Raw genomic sequence first — 13520 nt, forward strand, 5'->3', positions numbered from 1 at the left:
GGCAAAACTCCTAAATAACTCAAGAATTTTTCCAGCTTTTGCTACTATACTCATCTCTGTGCCAAGACCCTCGAAGTTTAAGATGACCTTGCCGTAACAGCTATGCAGAATACCAGACTCATCCATCATATACCTTGGATATTTGGGTCCATATCTCATCTGTCCTGGTCACTCTGCTTCACTTCTTCCTCAACTTGACAAATGAGGAAGCTGAAATGTATGATGAAACATGCATGACAGAAAAGAAGCAAGGTTTTGGAGATGGGTTATTTTTGTGTTTCTCCTATGCTTTCTTTTAATTTTCAAAAAAAATATGTATAACAGTATGGAGATGAGTGTGAAGATTTTTATGTCTTTTTTAAAATGCTATTTCTAATATGAGTTTCCACCACTTTTCCCCCTACCCCCCACTCCTATATTTTGGCTCCGTCACAAAACACTTGCAGAGAACTGCAAACAATTGCAAACCACCAGTTAGTAAAATGGTGGTTGCCTGGAGAGCCTGCAGCCTTGCCTAGCAGTTATATGAACAGCAGTTTGAAGATTCTCAAAGCCACATGAAAACCAGCCTATGTCCTTATCTTCACTTGCTTATTGACAAATTAAAAGCATTTCCGTATCTTTGCATCTCTAAAGCCTGTCATTTACATAACAAACAGCAGTTAAAAACTCACAAGTGTATGTCACCCACCAAGCTCCAGGTCCAAGAACACAGTCTTGGTAACAGAATCTGATATGTTCAGATAGGTTTTGTAATTAACCTTCTAAAAGATGAGGTTGGAACAACTCCTTTATTCAAGGCAGGCAGCATATGTCATTACTGTATTTCACCGTGTGTGAATTCCTGGAAACATGACTTTACATATGCTTGCATGCAAGAGGATTTCTGTGTAAATGTGCATACTTAGGATTCTTATGGTTACTTTCACCTCTGTCTGTGGATTATTTCTGAATATAGCAGAATCTGAGAACAGCTAAATGACATAGAGTCAGTACAGAGTCATATTTATGTGCAAGAATGTGAGAGAAATGCACAGAAATGCCTGTGTGGATCATTATTTATACACCTTTGTTACCAGGAAATCAGTATGGCTTGTTTTCCACATGGTTATTTGACACTGCTTCCAACACTGGAGAGAGCTTCTATAGCTCTGATCCTCTGCTGCAGCTTTTTTCACAGGTCACAAGTATTCTGCAGCTGCTTAGTATAAGCCATCCAAACAGATGTTCTTGATGTCTATCTGGTTTTCTGTTTCGCTTCTGTCCCACCTAGCCTTCAAAATTGTACCCTTATAGTTGCAGAAACCAGGGGTATTTATGAGAGGTAAGTTTTCTCCTGCATGTTTGCATCACTTGTAGTATGTAACAGTCACGGCACTTGATGGCCTACTAGAATGTGGTATAAAGCAAGGGAAGAGAAGGGAAGGCTGCAAGTCATTTGGTCTTACGTAAGCACTTGAATTCCTTCACTGAACAAGGAGAAAACTAGAATTTTGTAGAAGCTAGAATCTCAAAAATATGACCTGGAGCTTCAATAGGATAGATCTCTTACATTCCAGAAAGAATCCCAGCTTGCTTTTACCTGACAGCTTTTGTGTTTCTGACAGGAATAGGTAAGCATGCCATACATATTAGGGAGCTTTCAACGTGTGCTCATCTTCACGTAAATATCTAACTACTGGGAAAGCCAGGGTGAAATGATTAATAAAGCTACCTAGTGCTTATAGCTTTTATGGTACGATAAAGGGAATCCCAAGGAACAATGGGGTAAATGAAACAGAAAAATGGTAATAACAAATACTAAAAATAACTGACAGTACGTATCAACTCACATATTCAAGGTATTCTAGAGGTTAGAAGAGGTCTGTGTTCCTTTAATAACATCATGGCAAGCAAGGGGAGCACAACACACAGCTGAGTTTCTACTCAGCACTGTTTCAACCTCATGGTGGGACACTTAATTACGAACAAACTATCTAAGCACATTCCAAATATGATGTTGGGTTTGAAAACATTCCTGCTTAGTTCCTGGCTTTTTTTTTCTTTTTCTTTTTTTTTTTTTTTTCAACAAGTATTATCACATCTGTCAGCATTAGGAAAACATGCCTGTACGAACAATGCAAGAGCTAAAGGTGGAAGAAAAATAAATACTTTTAGGTTCTTTAACTGGAGAGGTACACTTGCTTGAACCCTTTGACAGGTGAACAGTCCCAGGGCATTTTTTTAAGAAGTTACAGGGAAGGTACAACCTTTCAACACAAATTGCATGTACTTTACAATCTCATTCTACAGAGCAGTCCACCAAAAAGTAAAGAGCATATCAACATTTCAGCTCGCTTTGATTCAAAGTTCCAAGTCATTAGGTCAATTAGTAAGTCAAGTCTCAGCACAAGGTAACGGTTTCAAATAATCTCATCATGTGTGATCATTATTAACAATGCAATAGTATCTTTCACAAGAAAGTTGCAGAGTCTTTCCTCCTAGCATCTCTCCTTGTAATGAATTTCACTATTCACATTCATTTCATGGCCTTGTTTGAAATTTTGTAAGTCATTAGCTAAAGGAATTTTATGCACACTGAGCGAGCTTTAGATACCTACAACAACAGTGTTCATGTTGTGAAAAATTCCTCCCTCCATTCCCAGTACTGAAGCTGAACGAATTTACAACTTTCAAATGAGTCTGCTGGACTTAATATTGCATTTTAGATCCAATTTTCCCAGCAGAGAGTTTGACCTTTAATCTTCGGTGTTGAATTACTACAAATTCAATCCAAATATAAGCTCCTGTGTGCTGACTTGAGTTTACCTTTGTTTTGCAGGAGACCTCTTTCTACATTCACTTTATGCAAGTTATTATTAGATTAGTGGCATTTTCTGGGTTTTAGAAGAAAATCCCTAGAAAGTTTACCTGCCCTTGTAACTTCTGAATGAGATAAAGAACAGCCTGCTTGTCGACTTTGTATTATCTGTTCTCCAGCATGACAATCTCATGCTGCTACAAGAAAACATTGCATTGTTTCCAAGCCTACTCCTTTCTCAGACCCAAACAGAAGATGTGTATCTCTCAAGCACTCAACAAAGGTGTGTAGGCAATAAGGAGTACTTTATATTGTGAGACTAACTCCTTTCAGTACACTAAGGTTTACACGTACGTTTTTGATGTGTCAGACAAGAGGTTTGGCTTTTTGATCTGTTCAACTGCTCTCTCAGGGATGGGCGGATATGCTCTCCTGAGTATATCCAGAGATGCCTGAGCTACATGGCCTTGCATTCTTTCACTTTCCACCAAAGCTTGTTGCTGCCTCATGACTAGTGACATAACCACACAACAGCTTTTTCCTTAACCCAATGTTAGTCTGTATAGGCCTGGCCCAATATCAAATCTGTCTACCTATTTATCTGTCTACTGTTACATGTTTCTTACCCTAAACCTCTTAAAACTAACAGCATCAGTTTGGGCAGCAGCAACAGGCAGTTAGGCCAGCAGCTCTGAGGGTGAGGTATCCTTTGCCATCTCAGATTAGGGAGACCTAGCTCAGCTGCCACTTGTGCAACACATCTCACTGCAGCCTGATTTGCCTCTCTTCCCCTTCTGACAGGATTTCACTACTCAGAGAAGAAAAAACAATACTTGTTTCAAAGGAACAGGTCATATTGTATACTAGTCAAAAACCTTTGCAATCAGTCTGATCGATGAGGTTGGGCTGATTTAGACCTGCTAATGCTCTAATCTAGTCTGCTTAACACTTCTGAATTCCCTCCTTTGCAAAAACAGAGGTTATTTGGACCCAAGGTAAAATGAATGACCCATAATGCTATGGCAATGTGGTATCTCCCAAGAGTAAATTCAAAGAAAGATGCAGCTAGGTTTCTAAAATTTATACAAAATCATGGGATGTTATTTTATTTTTATCTTTTTTAATTCTGTGATACAAATCGTACACATTCTTCCCTAAGACACCACAGGTTTTTTGCTGGACTTGCATGCAGCAACACAGGACAACATCAGCCTCAGAAATGCACTCAGGGATTACAAAGCCTGCAAAGAGCAGCAGGGCGATGCACTGTTTAGACAACCGGGGTACCCTGGGCCATGTTTAATTTCCCTGTTGTAGATGAAAGGCCTTCCCCTGGAGCCTTTCTCTGCCAAGTGCTGAGTGCTGTCCCAGTGCAGCGTGCAAATTTCAGGGCTTGGCAGAGGAAAGGCAGCGGAAGATGGCAATGGGGGAAGGCAGCACAGTTTGACAGGATGGCGTACCAGCCACCTGGACACCTTCTGATAAGGTATCTAAATCACAGCAATTTCTGAGACCAGCAGAGCCCAGATGAATGGCAGGTGTGAGATTTATAGAAACTCCTTGCTATTCTGCAGCAACAAGTCCTTTGGAGAAGGAAGCTGTGAAGGGGGAAAGGAGGGGAACAATGAGGGAAAGAATAAAAGCCATAATGAAGAGCTGTCCTGTCTCCAGTCATAGGAACAATAGGGAACTGTAGGAAAGAAAGAAGAGAGTTCTTTCACCTTGATTTATTCTTCATTTTAATCTCATTTTACTTTTCTCTGGAAACCTTTCTCTCCACTTTCCTTAAACTTCAGCTCGGGAGGTGGTCTTGCCACTGGCAGATTTCCAGGCAAATCAAGTCAAGCCGCAGCTTAGATCAGCCCTGACAGCGTCTGCAGCACCAGTATTCTAATGTCAAAGTAACCAGGCAATTCTGGACTGCATTTTTCTTTTTGTAGCAACCCCCTTCCTTCCCCTTCTCTAAAGAATTCCTCAAGAGAAAGGGGAGAACATCTTTCCACTGCTTCACATGACTTCCTACACAAAACAAAAAGAGGCACAAAAGAACAGTGAATTTAATTTGTGCCGGTTTGGTAGCCTCAACAAGGCTGACAATCCCTAGTTGTAGCAATAATACTTTAGAGTTTTCAGAGTGGAATAGCCTAAATGCCTGCTTTTCTCAACAGCTTGATATAATTTTTCTTTGGAGACGTTCCCAAAAAAATCTAGCCAACACAAGTCTAAACGAACCATGTTCACTAGCTGACCAATGGCAGCCTGACATGACAAGGGACCCCAATAGCCTGGCAGAGTGTCACTAAAATAAAAACATATATATATCCTCACACATACATGACGGTCAATCACATGTTTCTGATTTCAAGACTGGAGCTGTGTTTTGTATAAAATCTTTCCAGATATGCTGCAAAGCAACATGTATTAATGGCTTTTTTATTGGCAACTACAGGTGAAAAAGTGTAAAAAGGGAAGAAAATGGCTTACAGTGAAGAACACATCCCTTTGTGTCTTGACACTCTTCTCAAGGATCTGTTAGCTGGTGCTCAGGACTTCTCAGACCTTGTAATTCAATAATGTCTCAGAGGAACTATCATGGTCAGGATACCTGGTGAAGCATGACCCATCAGTCCTAAGTTAAAGAAAAAGGGAAAAAAGAAAAAAAAAAAAGAAAAAAAAAACTTGAGTTGGAGTTCTTAGCTCAAACATAAAAAGAGTTAAAACAGCAAATAACAGTGAAATGAACTTGTGAGAAAGGGAGAGGGAACTGTGTAGCTTTTTGTGGTCATCAGCTATAGCACCATTTGTGTTTGCCCAGAGTGTCCAGGGCAATGGACTATATTTCACTTCAAGCTGCAGATACAATTCATTAATCCTGACAAAGAATAGACATAGTTCTGTTGCCTCTCTGGTAAGACAGGTTTGATCACGTAAGTGATGCTTATACAGAACTCTCTCAAGGAACAGTGAGATTCCCTCTGCCAGATCATGCTGTTGCTCCTTGCTAAAACAGACAGACAGTGAGTAGACGTGGACTATGAAGTTGTTTTCACTCTTACTTTCCAGGGCCTCTATTTGCAGAGGAAATCTGGACTCTCTTCTCCTTTCCTCTATATAACATTAAGTTTTCACCATTTCAGTATCACAGTTCATACCTTATATAAGAAAAAGGAGTGGAGATAGACCAAAATAACCTTTCCCTCAAATATTATGCAAGGTTATTCAACAAGATCAGAGGAGCAGCAAGAAACATCTTGAAAATATTTATGTCATTAAATGAACCCCCAGGCTTCATTATGCAGTCTACCTCTGAGTCAGTGCCAATTCCCTTTGATAACTCTCTATCCATCTATCTGAAAAAAATATACACATTATCCTTCAAAAAATTATATGAGGTATAATAATTTTGTCCAGTAAACATGCAGAACAAAAGCCTCTTTGGAACAACACCACTGTTTTCCAAGCCTAAAACACAGCTTAAGGATCTTTATCATTCTATCTTGTAGTGTTCGCAGCTGTGGGAAGTGTAACCTAGATAATAAGGATGTGATAATGCTACAGAAACCTGCTGGTAGAAGAGCAACTCCTCTGACAGCTAATTTATTCCATGCAGCTCAATCATTATTCCTTATTTCTCTGCTGCAAGATTTATTAACCATTGTATCACAGTTTGCTAATTCAAATAAACTGTTTAATAAAAGTCACAAATTTGACTTTGCACAAAAAAAATTCCAAACAGATTCTGGGATGCAATTTGTTTCCAAATATAGTTCACAATTTCATCTTTAACTTCTGTAATTTAGTTCTCATAAGCAGTATTCCTACATTTCCTGGAGTTCCATATTCTCCATCTATACGCAGATGAGTAACCGCACCTGATGTGTGTAAATTCTCTGAGTAACATTTCTCCATAAGGGGATGCTCAGACTTTGTTAGTGCCTCTATATAGCATAAGGAAAGGTTCTCCCCTCCACTGTTACTAGGTAGAATGGGACATAGAAAAGTTCAGAGAGATACTTTCAACAGCAAGAAACACATCTTGTGGAGCTCTCTACTATGCAGTGAGGCTTTCTTCTGGCCAAACTGCAGCAAATCAATTCACAGACTGTTTTAATATATTATGGCAATTAAATCTGGGTGGAAAATACATTTTTCATCTTTTTTCATCTTGCATAAAACAGTGAAGTTTTGAAAAGATGTCCAATCCTAAATTGGCTGAAACATCAATATCTCAAAAACAGTTTGAACTAAATATACAAAGATAAGAAATTATGTCTCTGGGTCAAAGTATTATGAACTCCTTATGTTTGTATTTCTTTTCCTATTTTTGACAACCTTTGTCTTTGCTTTTTTAACTATATTTGGTTGGCTTCTCAAAAGGAAGAGAAACTTCATATCTGGAAAAAAAAAGTTTTATTTAGAAAATATATAAAGTATATCTATAAAATTTTATTAGAAAAGTGAAAAAACAACAAACTGCCCAAAATATAAGGTCTCTTCAAAAAGTTACAAGTTCAAAAAAAAAAAAAAAAAAAAAAGGAAAACAAAACAGCCACAAGTAAAATTTAGTATTTCCCAACTAAAAGTTCTCCTTAAAAGTTCCAGGTCAGCACTACATCTAAGTAAGATTTTTGTCCTTCCATCAGTTTCTCATTGACAAGGGCTGTCACACTCTTACTGACCCACCTTAGAAATACAGGCAGAAGAAAGATGCCTCCCCAGGGTCCTTCCTCAAGCAATGTGATTTCCCCCATTAGTGGAGAGGTTTGCAGGGACTGTAAGTCACTCCAGCTCTTATCCCCTGCCTCCCATCTCCTTGAGGACTGTTCTCAATCCTAACAGATACACCCCTGTCCTGCTACTGACTCTAGCAGCAACTTTTTGGAAAAATATAAAGACAACTCAGCCTTCCATAGTGAGAAATTACGTGAGTGCTGAGGAGCTCAAACATCTACCCACCAGAGTCGTAACACCCTGACTTTAGTAGAGAGAAATGACACAAGCACCTGGGCTCCTTTGTATGACCAGAAAGGACAAATTAAGCCTGGATCAATGAGGAACAATTTGTGTGTCTCTGTTTATGGACAGAAAGGTCTGAGCATGTTTCTTTCTGCTTCTTTTGAATTAATAAAAGCAATGTAATAATTGTCCTTGGGAGAAAGGTAAATGAGGGGGAATAATAGATGTAAAGAATCAGACTGGCACTGCAATGAAATATATCTACAGGAATCAAGGCTGTTAGTCTGCCTTTATGGCATCCTTATATCTGTCCTTCATGATATTTTGCTGGTAAATGCCACTCCTTTTTCATTATGACAGTGCATCCCAGCTGGTGATTGATCTGTTGTTGAAAGCTACTTACACAAGAAATACTCCTCCTTGTGAAAGAGCCTTTACAGCATGTTTACTAAGTAGTACGTGGTAAGAATTTCTTTCCAGATAAAAAATCCCTACAGTTCCTGTAGGGATTAAGAATATACAGCAAGTTTCCATTTCTCTTTCTAATACCTATATAAAAACAAGAACAAGGAACTATCATGCATGTGATACACCATCACCTTCACAGCAATCACAGACAAAAGGACTGGTGTCATTTAATGAGTAACAGTATAGCCTCTTGCAGCTCCAGATCACTTAGAGGCATCTCAAGAAAATACAGTCTGAGACTGATCTTTTGACTGAAAGAACTTGACTAATCAAAGTGAAAGCAGACATAGCTACAAGCGAGATAGAAGTATTAAAGTATTCCCAACCTGTTGGAGAACACTTGTGGAGTTGGGGATACTGCTCGAAGCAGAAATATGTACACTGTGCGACAGACCTTCAGGTAAGTCATAGCAGTCCAGACTGAATTCCACAAGTCTTTTTTCCTCGTGGCCTAAAATGCTCTGCTGCTAAGAGATCTGTAAGTCACTCCTGCTTTATGTATGCTTCAGAAGGAACCACAGACCTGCCAGATTTTGAGACCAAACACTGAACAGATTAGACCATCCTCCACACAAGTCAGAGCTCTGCCAGTTAGTGCAAGCTTGTGCCAAACGCTCTCCCACCTTCTGAGGACATCCAAATTCATATGCAGGAAGGTTAATCCTGTTGACAACAAAGGCTGGGATTGGAAATTTAACTTCCCAGATCACGATCCTTTTAAGGACCACAAAACCCAGGACAGAAAATCATGTTTAGAAATTTTACAGAATCATATAATATCCCGAGTTGGAAGGGACCCATAAGGATCATCAAGTCCAACTCCTGGCACCGCACAGGTCTACCCAAAAGTTTAGACCATGTGCCTAAGTGCACAGTCCAATCGCTTCTTAAATTCAGACAGGCTTGGTGCAGTGACTACTTCACTGGGGAGCCTGTTCCAGTGTGCAACCACCCTCTCGGTGAAGAACCTCTTCCTGATGTCCAGCCTCAACTTCCCCTGCCTCAGCTTCACACCGTTCCCGCGGGTCCTGTCACTGGTGATAACAGAGAATAGGTCGCCTGTCTCTCCACTCCCCCTCGCGAGGAAGTTGTAGACCGCGATGAGGTCCCCCCTCAGCCTCCTCTCCTCCAGGCTGAACACACCCAGTGACCTCAGCCGCTCCTCATACATCTTACCCTCTAGGCCCTTCACCATCTTCGTCGCCCTCCTCTGGACGCTCTCCAACAGTTTCATGTCCTTCTGTACTGTGGTGCCCAGAACTGCACACAGTACCTGAGGTGAGGCCGCACCAGCGCAGAGCAGAGGGACAATCACTTCCCTCGACCGACTAGCGATGCCGTGCTTGATGCACCCCAGGGTACGGTTGGCCCTCCTGGCTGCCAGGGCACACTGCTGGCTCATATTCAACTTGCTGTCAACCACAACCCCCAGATCCCTCTCTGCGGGGCTGCTCTCCAGCGTCTCGTCGCCCAGTCTGTACGTATAGCCAGGGTTGCCCCATCCCAGGTGCAGGACCCGGCACTTGCTTTTGTTAAACTTCATGTGGTTGGTGATCGCCCAGCTCTCCAATCTGTCCAGATCTCTCTGCAAGGCCTTTCCACCCTCATCCGAGTCCACAACTTCTCCAAGTTTGGTGTCGTCGGCAAATTTGCTCAAAACACCTTCTAGTCCTACATCCAAATCATTTATAACGACATTGAAGAGGACTGGCCCTAAAATGGAGCCTTGAGGGACCCCACTAGTGACCATCTGCCAGCCAGATGTGGCCCCATTTACCACAACCCTTTGAGGCCTGCCCATCAGCCAATTGCTCACCCATCGTATGATGTTTTTGTTAAGTTGTATGCTGGACATTTTGTCCAGTAGGATCCTGTGGGAAACCGTGTCAAAAGCTTTGCTGAAGTCCAAAAAGATCACATCAGCTGGTTTCCCTTGATCGACTATATGGATGATCTTACCATAGAAGGAAATCAAATTTGTTAGGCAGGACCTACCCCTCCTGAACCCATGTTGGCTGGGACCAATGACTGCATTGTCCCCCAGGTGCACTTCAATAACTTCAAGGATCATCCTTTCCATAGTTTTACCAGGCACTGACGTGAGACTGACAGGCCTGTAATTGCTAGGGTCTTCTTTCTTACCCTTCTTGAAAATTGGCACAACATTTGCCAGCTTCCAGTCCACTGGAATCTCTCCAGATTCCCAAGATCGTTGAAAAATAATTGAGAGAGGTCCCGCGATGACGTCTGCCAGCTCTTTAAGCACCCTGGGATGAATCCCACCCGGACCCATGGACTTGTATGGATCCAGGTGGAGCAGCAAATCCCGCACACGTTCAGGGTGGGTTGGGAGTTTGTCATTCCCACCGTCATGGTCCTCCAGCTCAGGGTACCCTGGGTCCCGAAGCCCATCATCAGTGTTGAAGACAGAGGCGAAGAAGGCATTAAACGTCTCTGCTTTGCCTATGTCATTGTCTGTGAGGAGACCCTCCCCATCTAGTAGCGGACCTATGTTTTCTTTGGTTCTCCTTTTTCCGTTCACATATCTGAAAAAACTTTTTTGTTGTCTCGCACAGACATGGCCAGCTTCAACTCTAGCTGGGCTTTGGCCACACGAATTTTCTCCCTACAGACACGAACAGCATCCCTGTGTTCCTTCCTCATCACCTGACCCTCCTTCCAGCAGCCGTACACTTTCTTTTTTCGCCTAAGCTCCAGTAGAAGATCCCTGGTCAGCCAGGCCGGCCTTCTGCCCCACCTGCCTGACTTCCGATATTTTGGAATCGCCTGATCTTGTGCTTTTAGGAGGCAGTGCTTAAAGGTTGACCAGCACTGATGGACACCAATGCCTTCAAAAGCAGTTTCCCAGGGGACCTTGCTGACTAGTTCCCTGAGCAGCCTGAAGTCTGCTTTCCCCATATCCAGGGCTGAAGTTTTGGTGGCCACCCCGAACAGGAACCTGCCTCCATTCCCCACTTTGGCTTCGGTCCCCTCCTGCTGCCTGTCGGGATGAGGGAACTTTTGTCTTCTGCGTAGCAGGAGACATTTGTGCTATGGCAGGCTCGTGAGTCTGTCTCAGAGAGGCCAGAGTACACCTCACACCTCCACCAGTCAATTTCCCTCTCCCCGCCCTGTTTGCCCGCGCTCCCTAGGGGCTGCTTTTGAACGGCCGGGGAGGGGGCGCTGCTGGCTCCGCCTACGCCTCGTCAGCCTCCCTCGTGAGGGCTGCCGGGTGCTGGCGGCTCCCTCAGCTGCTTCAGGTGTCCTCGATGCTGAAAAAAAGCCCAGACTGTCCCGATCCCCCGCTCTGCTGCAGAGCGCGTCTGCCCCGGAGCCGATCGCCTCGGCAATTTTTTTTTTTTTGTTCACTGGTGGCCTGAATCAGAAATACTTCTGCAAATCAAGAGGGCCCCAAAGGCTGAAGTCTGCAGGGTGAGTTCCTACACATGCCACTTGCTGACATTATTTATGTAAACTGCATACAAGATGAATACATTGAAGTACCTTTGTCGCATTGATGGAAAGACTGATGTCATCAGAAGAGTTGGAAATTTCAAATACACGTTTTCTGTGATTCTGCAGGCATCAAGCATTTTTTTAACCCCAAAGACCATTCACAGCAGGCCTTGTTACACAGCTTCAGGCTAATTTCCGATGGTAGTGTCTTGACACTATGCTTCATTCACTGCCTACCTTCTGGCTTCTGCTGGAGGTCATAAAAAGCCATGCAGTCCAGATTACAAGATCTTGGTGGGGTCCTGCAAGAGGCACAAGAGCATCTGCTCTTTCAACCAGGGCCACAGGCACTGGCAGCTAAGCAAGCAAAAACAGAAAAAAAAGAAAACAGAAAAGCAGAGCTAGAGGGCAAGCTACAAAAAAAAAAAAAATCAAGCTGAAGCTTCAAAGACACAAAAAAGAGAGAATGAATTTATTTCATTCAGGAATCTATTCTCCCGTCATATTGCATGAAGCACCATAAGTCTCTTGGGATCCCGGAATACTAGAAGTTAGGCGCCCTTAATTTTCACTTAGAAGTATTACTAGGTCCTGAGAACATCCTTTTATTGGTTTCTCTCATACAGTCTCGGGGCAAAGACCCTGCCACTCTTTCACAGAAATTCATTGTATGTGCCTCTCTTCTTCATAGTAGTTCACTTTTGCAGAAGGGGAACTGTAGAGCTACTCTGACTAATCCCCAGGGGGACGCAATAGTGGATGAAAATAACATTCAGGCTTCATAGCAGTTCTTAGTACAATTAATTTTTGCTCGAGGTAATGCAAGAATCAATAGAATGTGGGGAACTGTTGGGAAAACCTCTCATTTTTTTGTCCTGTATCAGTCCTTTTGGATTTTCAGTCCACTATAAAAGTAGGAATATGTGAGCGAGGTCACGTGAAACCTACACAGAAACAACAAAAGCAGTTGCAGTTTGACACCAAGTCTCTGAATAAAACAAAATTTCTGAATCAGACTAGCAGGGAGCCACCTATTCCAAACAACAAATACAGAGGTCCAACTTGTAATTAGCTTCCAACATCAACCAAGATCTCATTTCTTTGAGAATACGTTCTTGAGAATAAAATACAGCTTTCATGGGTAGGAAAGAAACATTAGTTTCGCTAAGAAAATTACAATGCTTTGCTCAAAAACAAACAAACAAACAAAACGCTTTCCCTAAGATAAAAATGCTCAACTTTGCCCAAAAAGTCCTTCAGCAAGAGCAAAGTTTCTCCATGTATCAATTCCACAACACTTCAGTTGTGCAGGTTTAGAACTTAGGACTTGCAAACAGGAAATGGGTCCAGTGTTAAACACAGACTGCTTCAGATATTCTTGCTTTTGGCTCTTCTGTTATTACAGGGACTCAGATGAATCTCTGAAAAGCACATCTGGCCTTACAGTTTAAAAACAAAGAATTTTTAAGCGCAAATTCCTATCCTTTTCCTTGGAAAAAAAAAATAGACAAAAGAGCAGACCTCCCTTTTTGTAGAACTGTGGAAAATGAATAAATTGTACAGTTTGTAAAGTCAGAATACATTTGATGGCATGTGCTACGTATGGTGTCAGGAGATGAATATTAATGAATTTGAACTTTGTAAGTATTACATCTATTAATCAAACTTAAATCGTTCTATTTCTGTTTACCAACGTTAGCTTGGGCCTTCCTAGAAACAGACCATCCCATGTTTAACCTGGGAAGCCTTCAAGGTGCAATGGCAATCCCTTTCAAATCACTGCAGTGGTGAAAAAATGAGCCACAGTCTTAGGCAGTTGTTCTCTCCCTTAACAACTTCT

General features: G+C 42.0%; 1 protein-coding gene across 1 annotated transcript in view; it reads right to left on the reverse strand.

Annotated features, from left to right (window-relative positions):
- Positions 1–13520, reverse strand: part of LOC308197454 (uncharacterized protein) — a 557403-nt gene that overhangs the window by 432471 nt on the left and 111412 nt on the right. The window contains exon 11 of the mRNA XM_080597940.1: positions 5285–5429. The gene's annotated coding sequence lies outside the window, so the exon portion shown is untranslated. The remainder of the gene's footprint in view (positions 1–5284; positions 5430–13520) is intronic.

Source organism: Anser brachyrhynchus (assembly GCF_964034855.1).
Source record: "Anser brachyrhynchus genome assembly, chromosome: 6".
Taxonomy (NCBI): Eukaryota; Metazoa; Chordata; class Aves; order Anseriformes; family Anatidae; genus Anser; species Anser brachyrhynchus.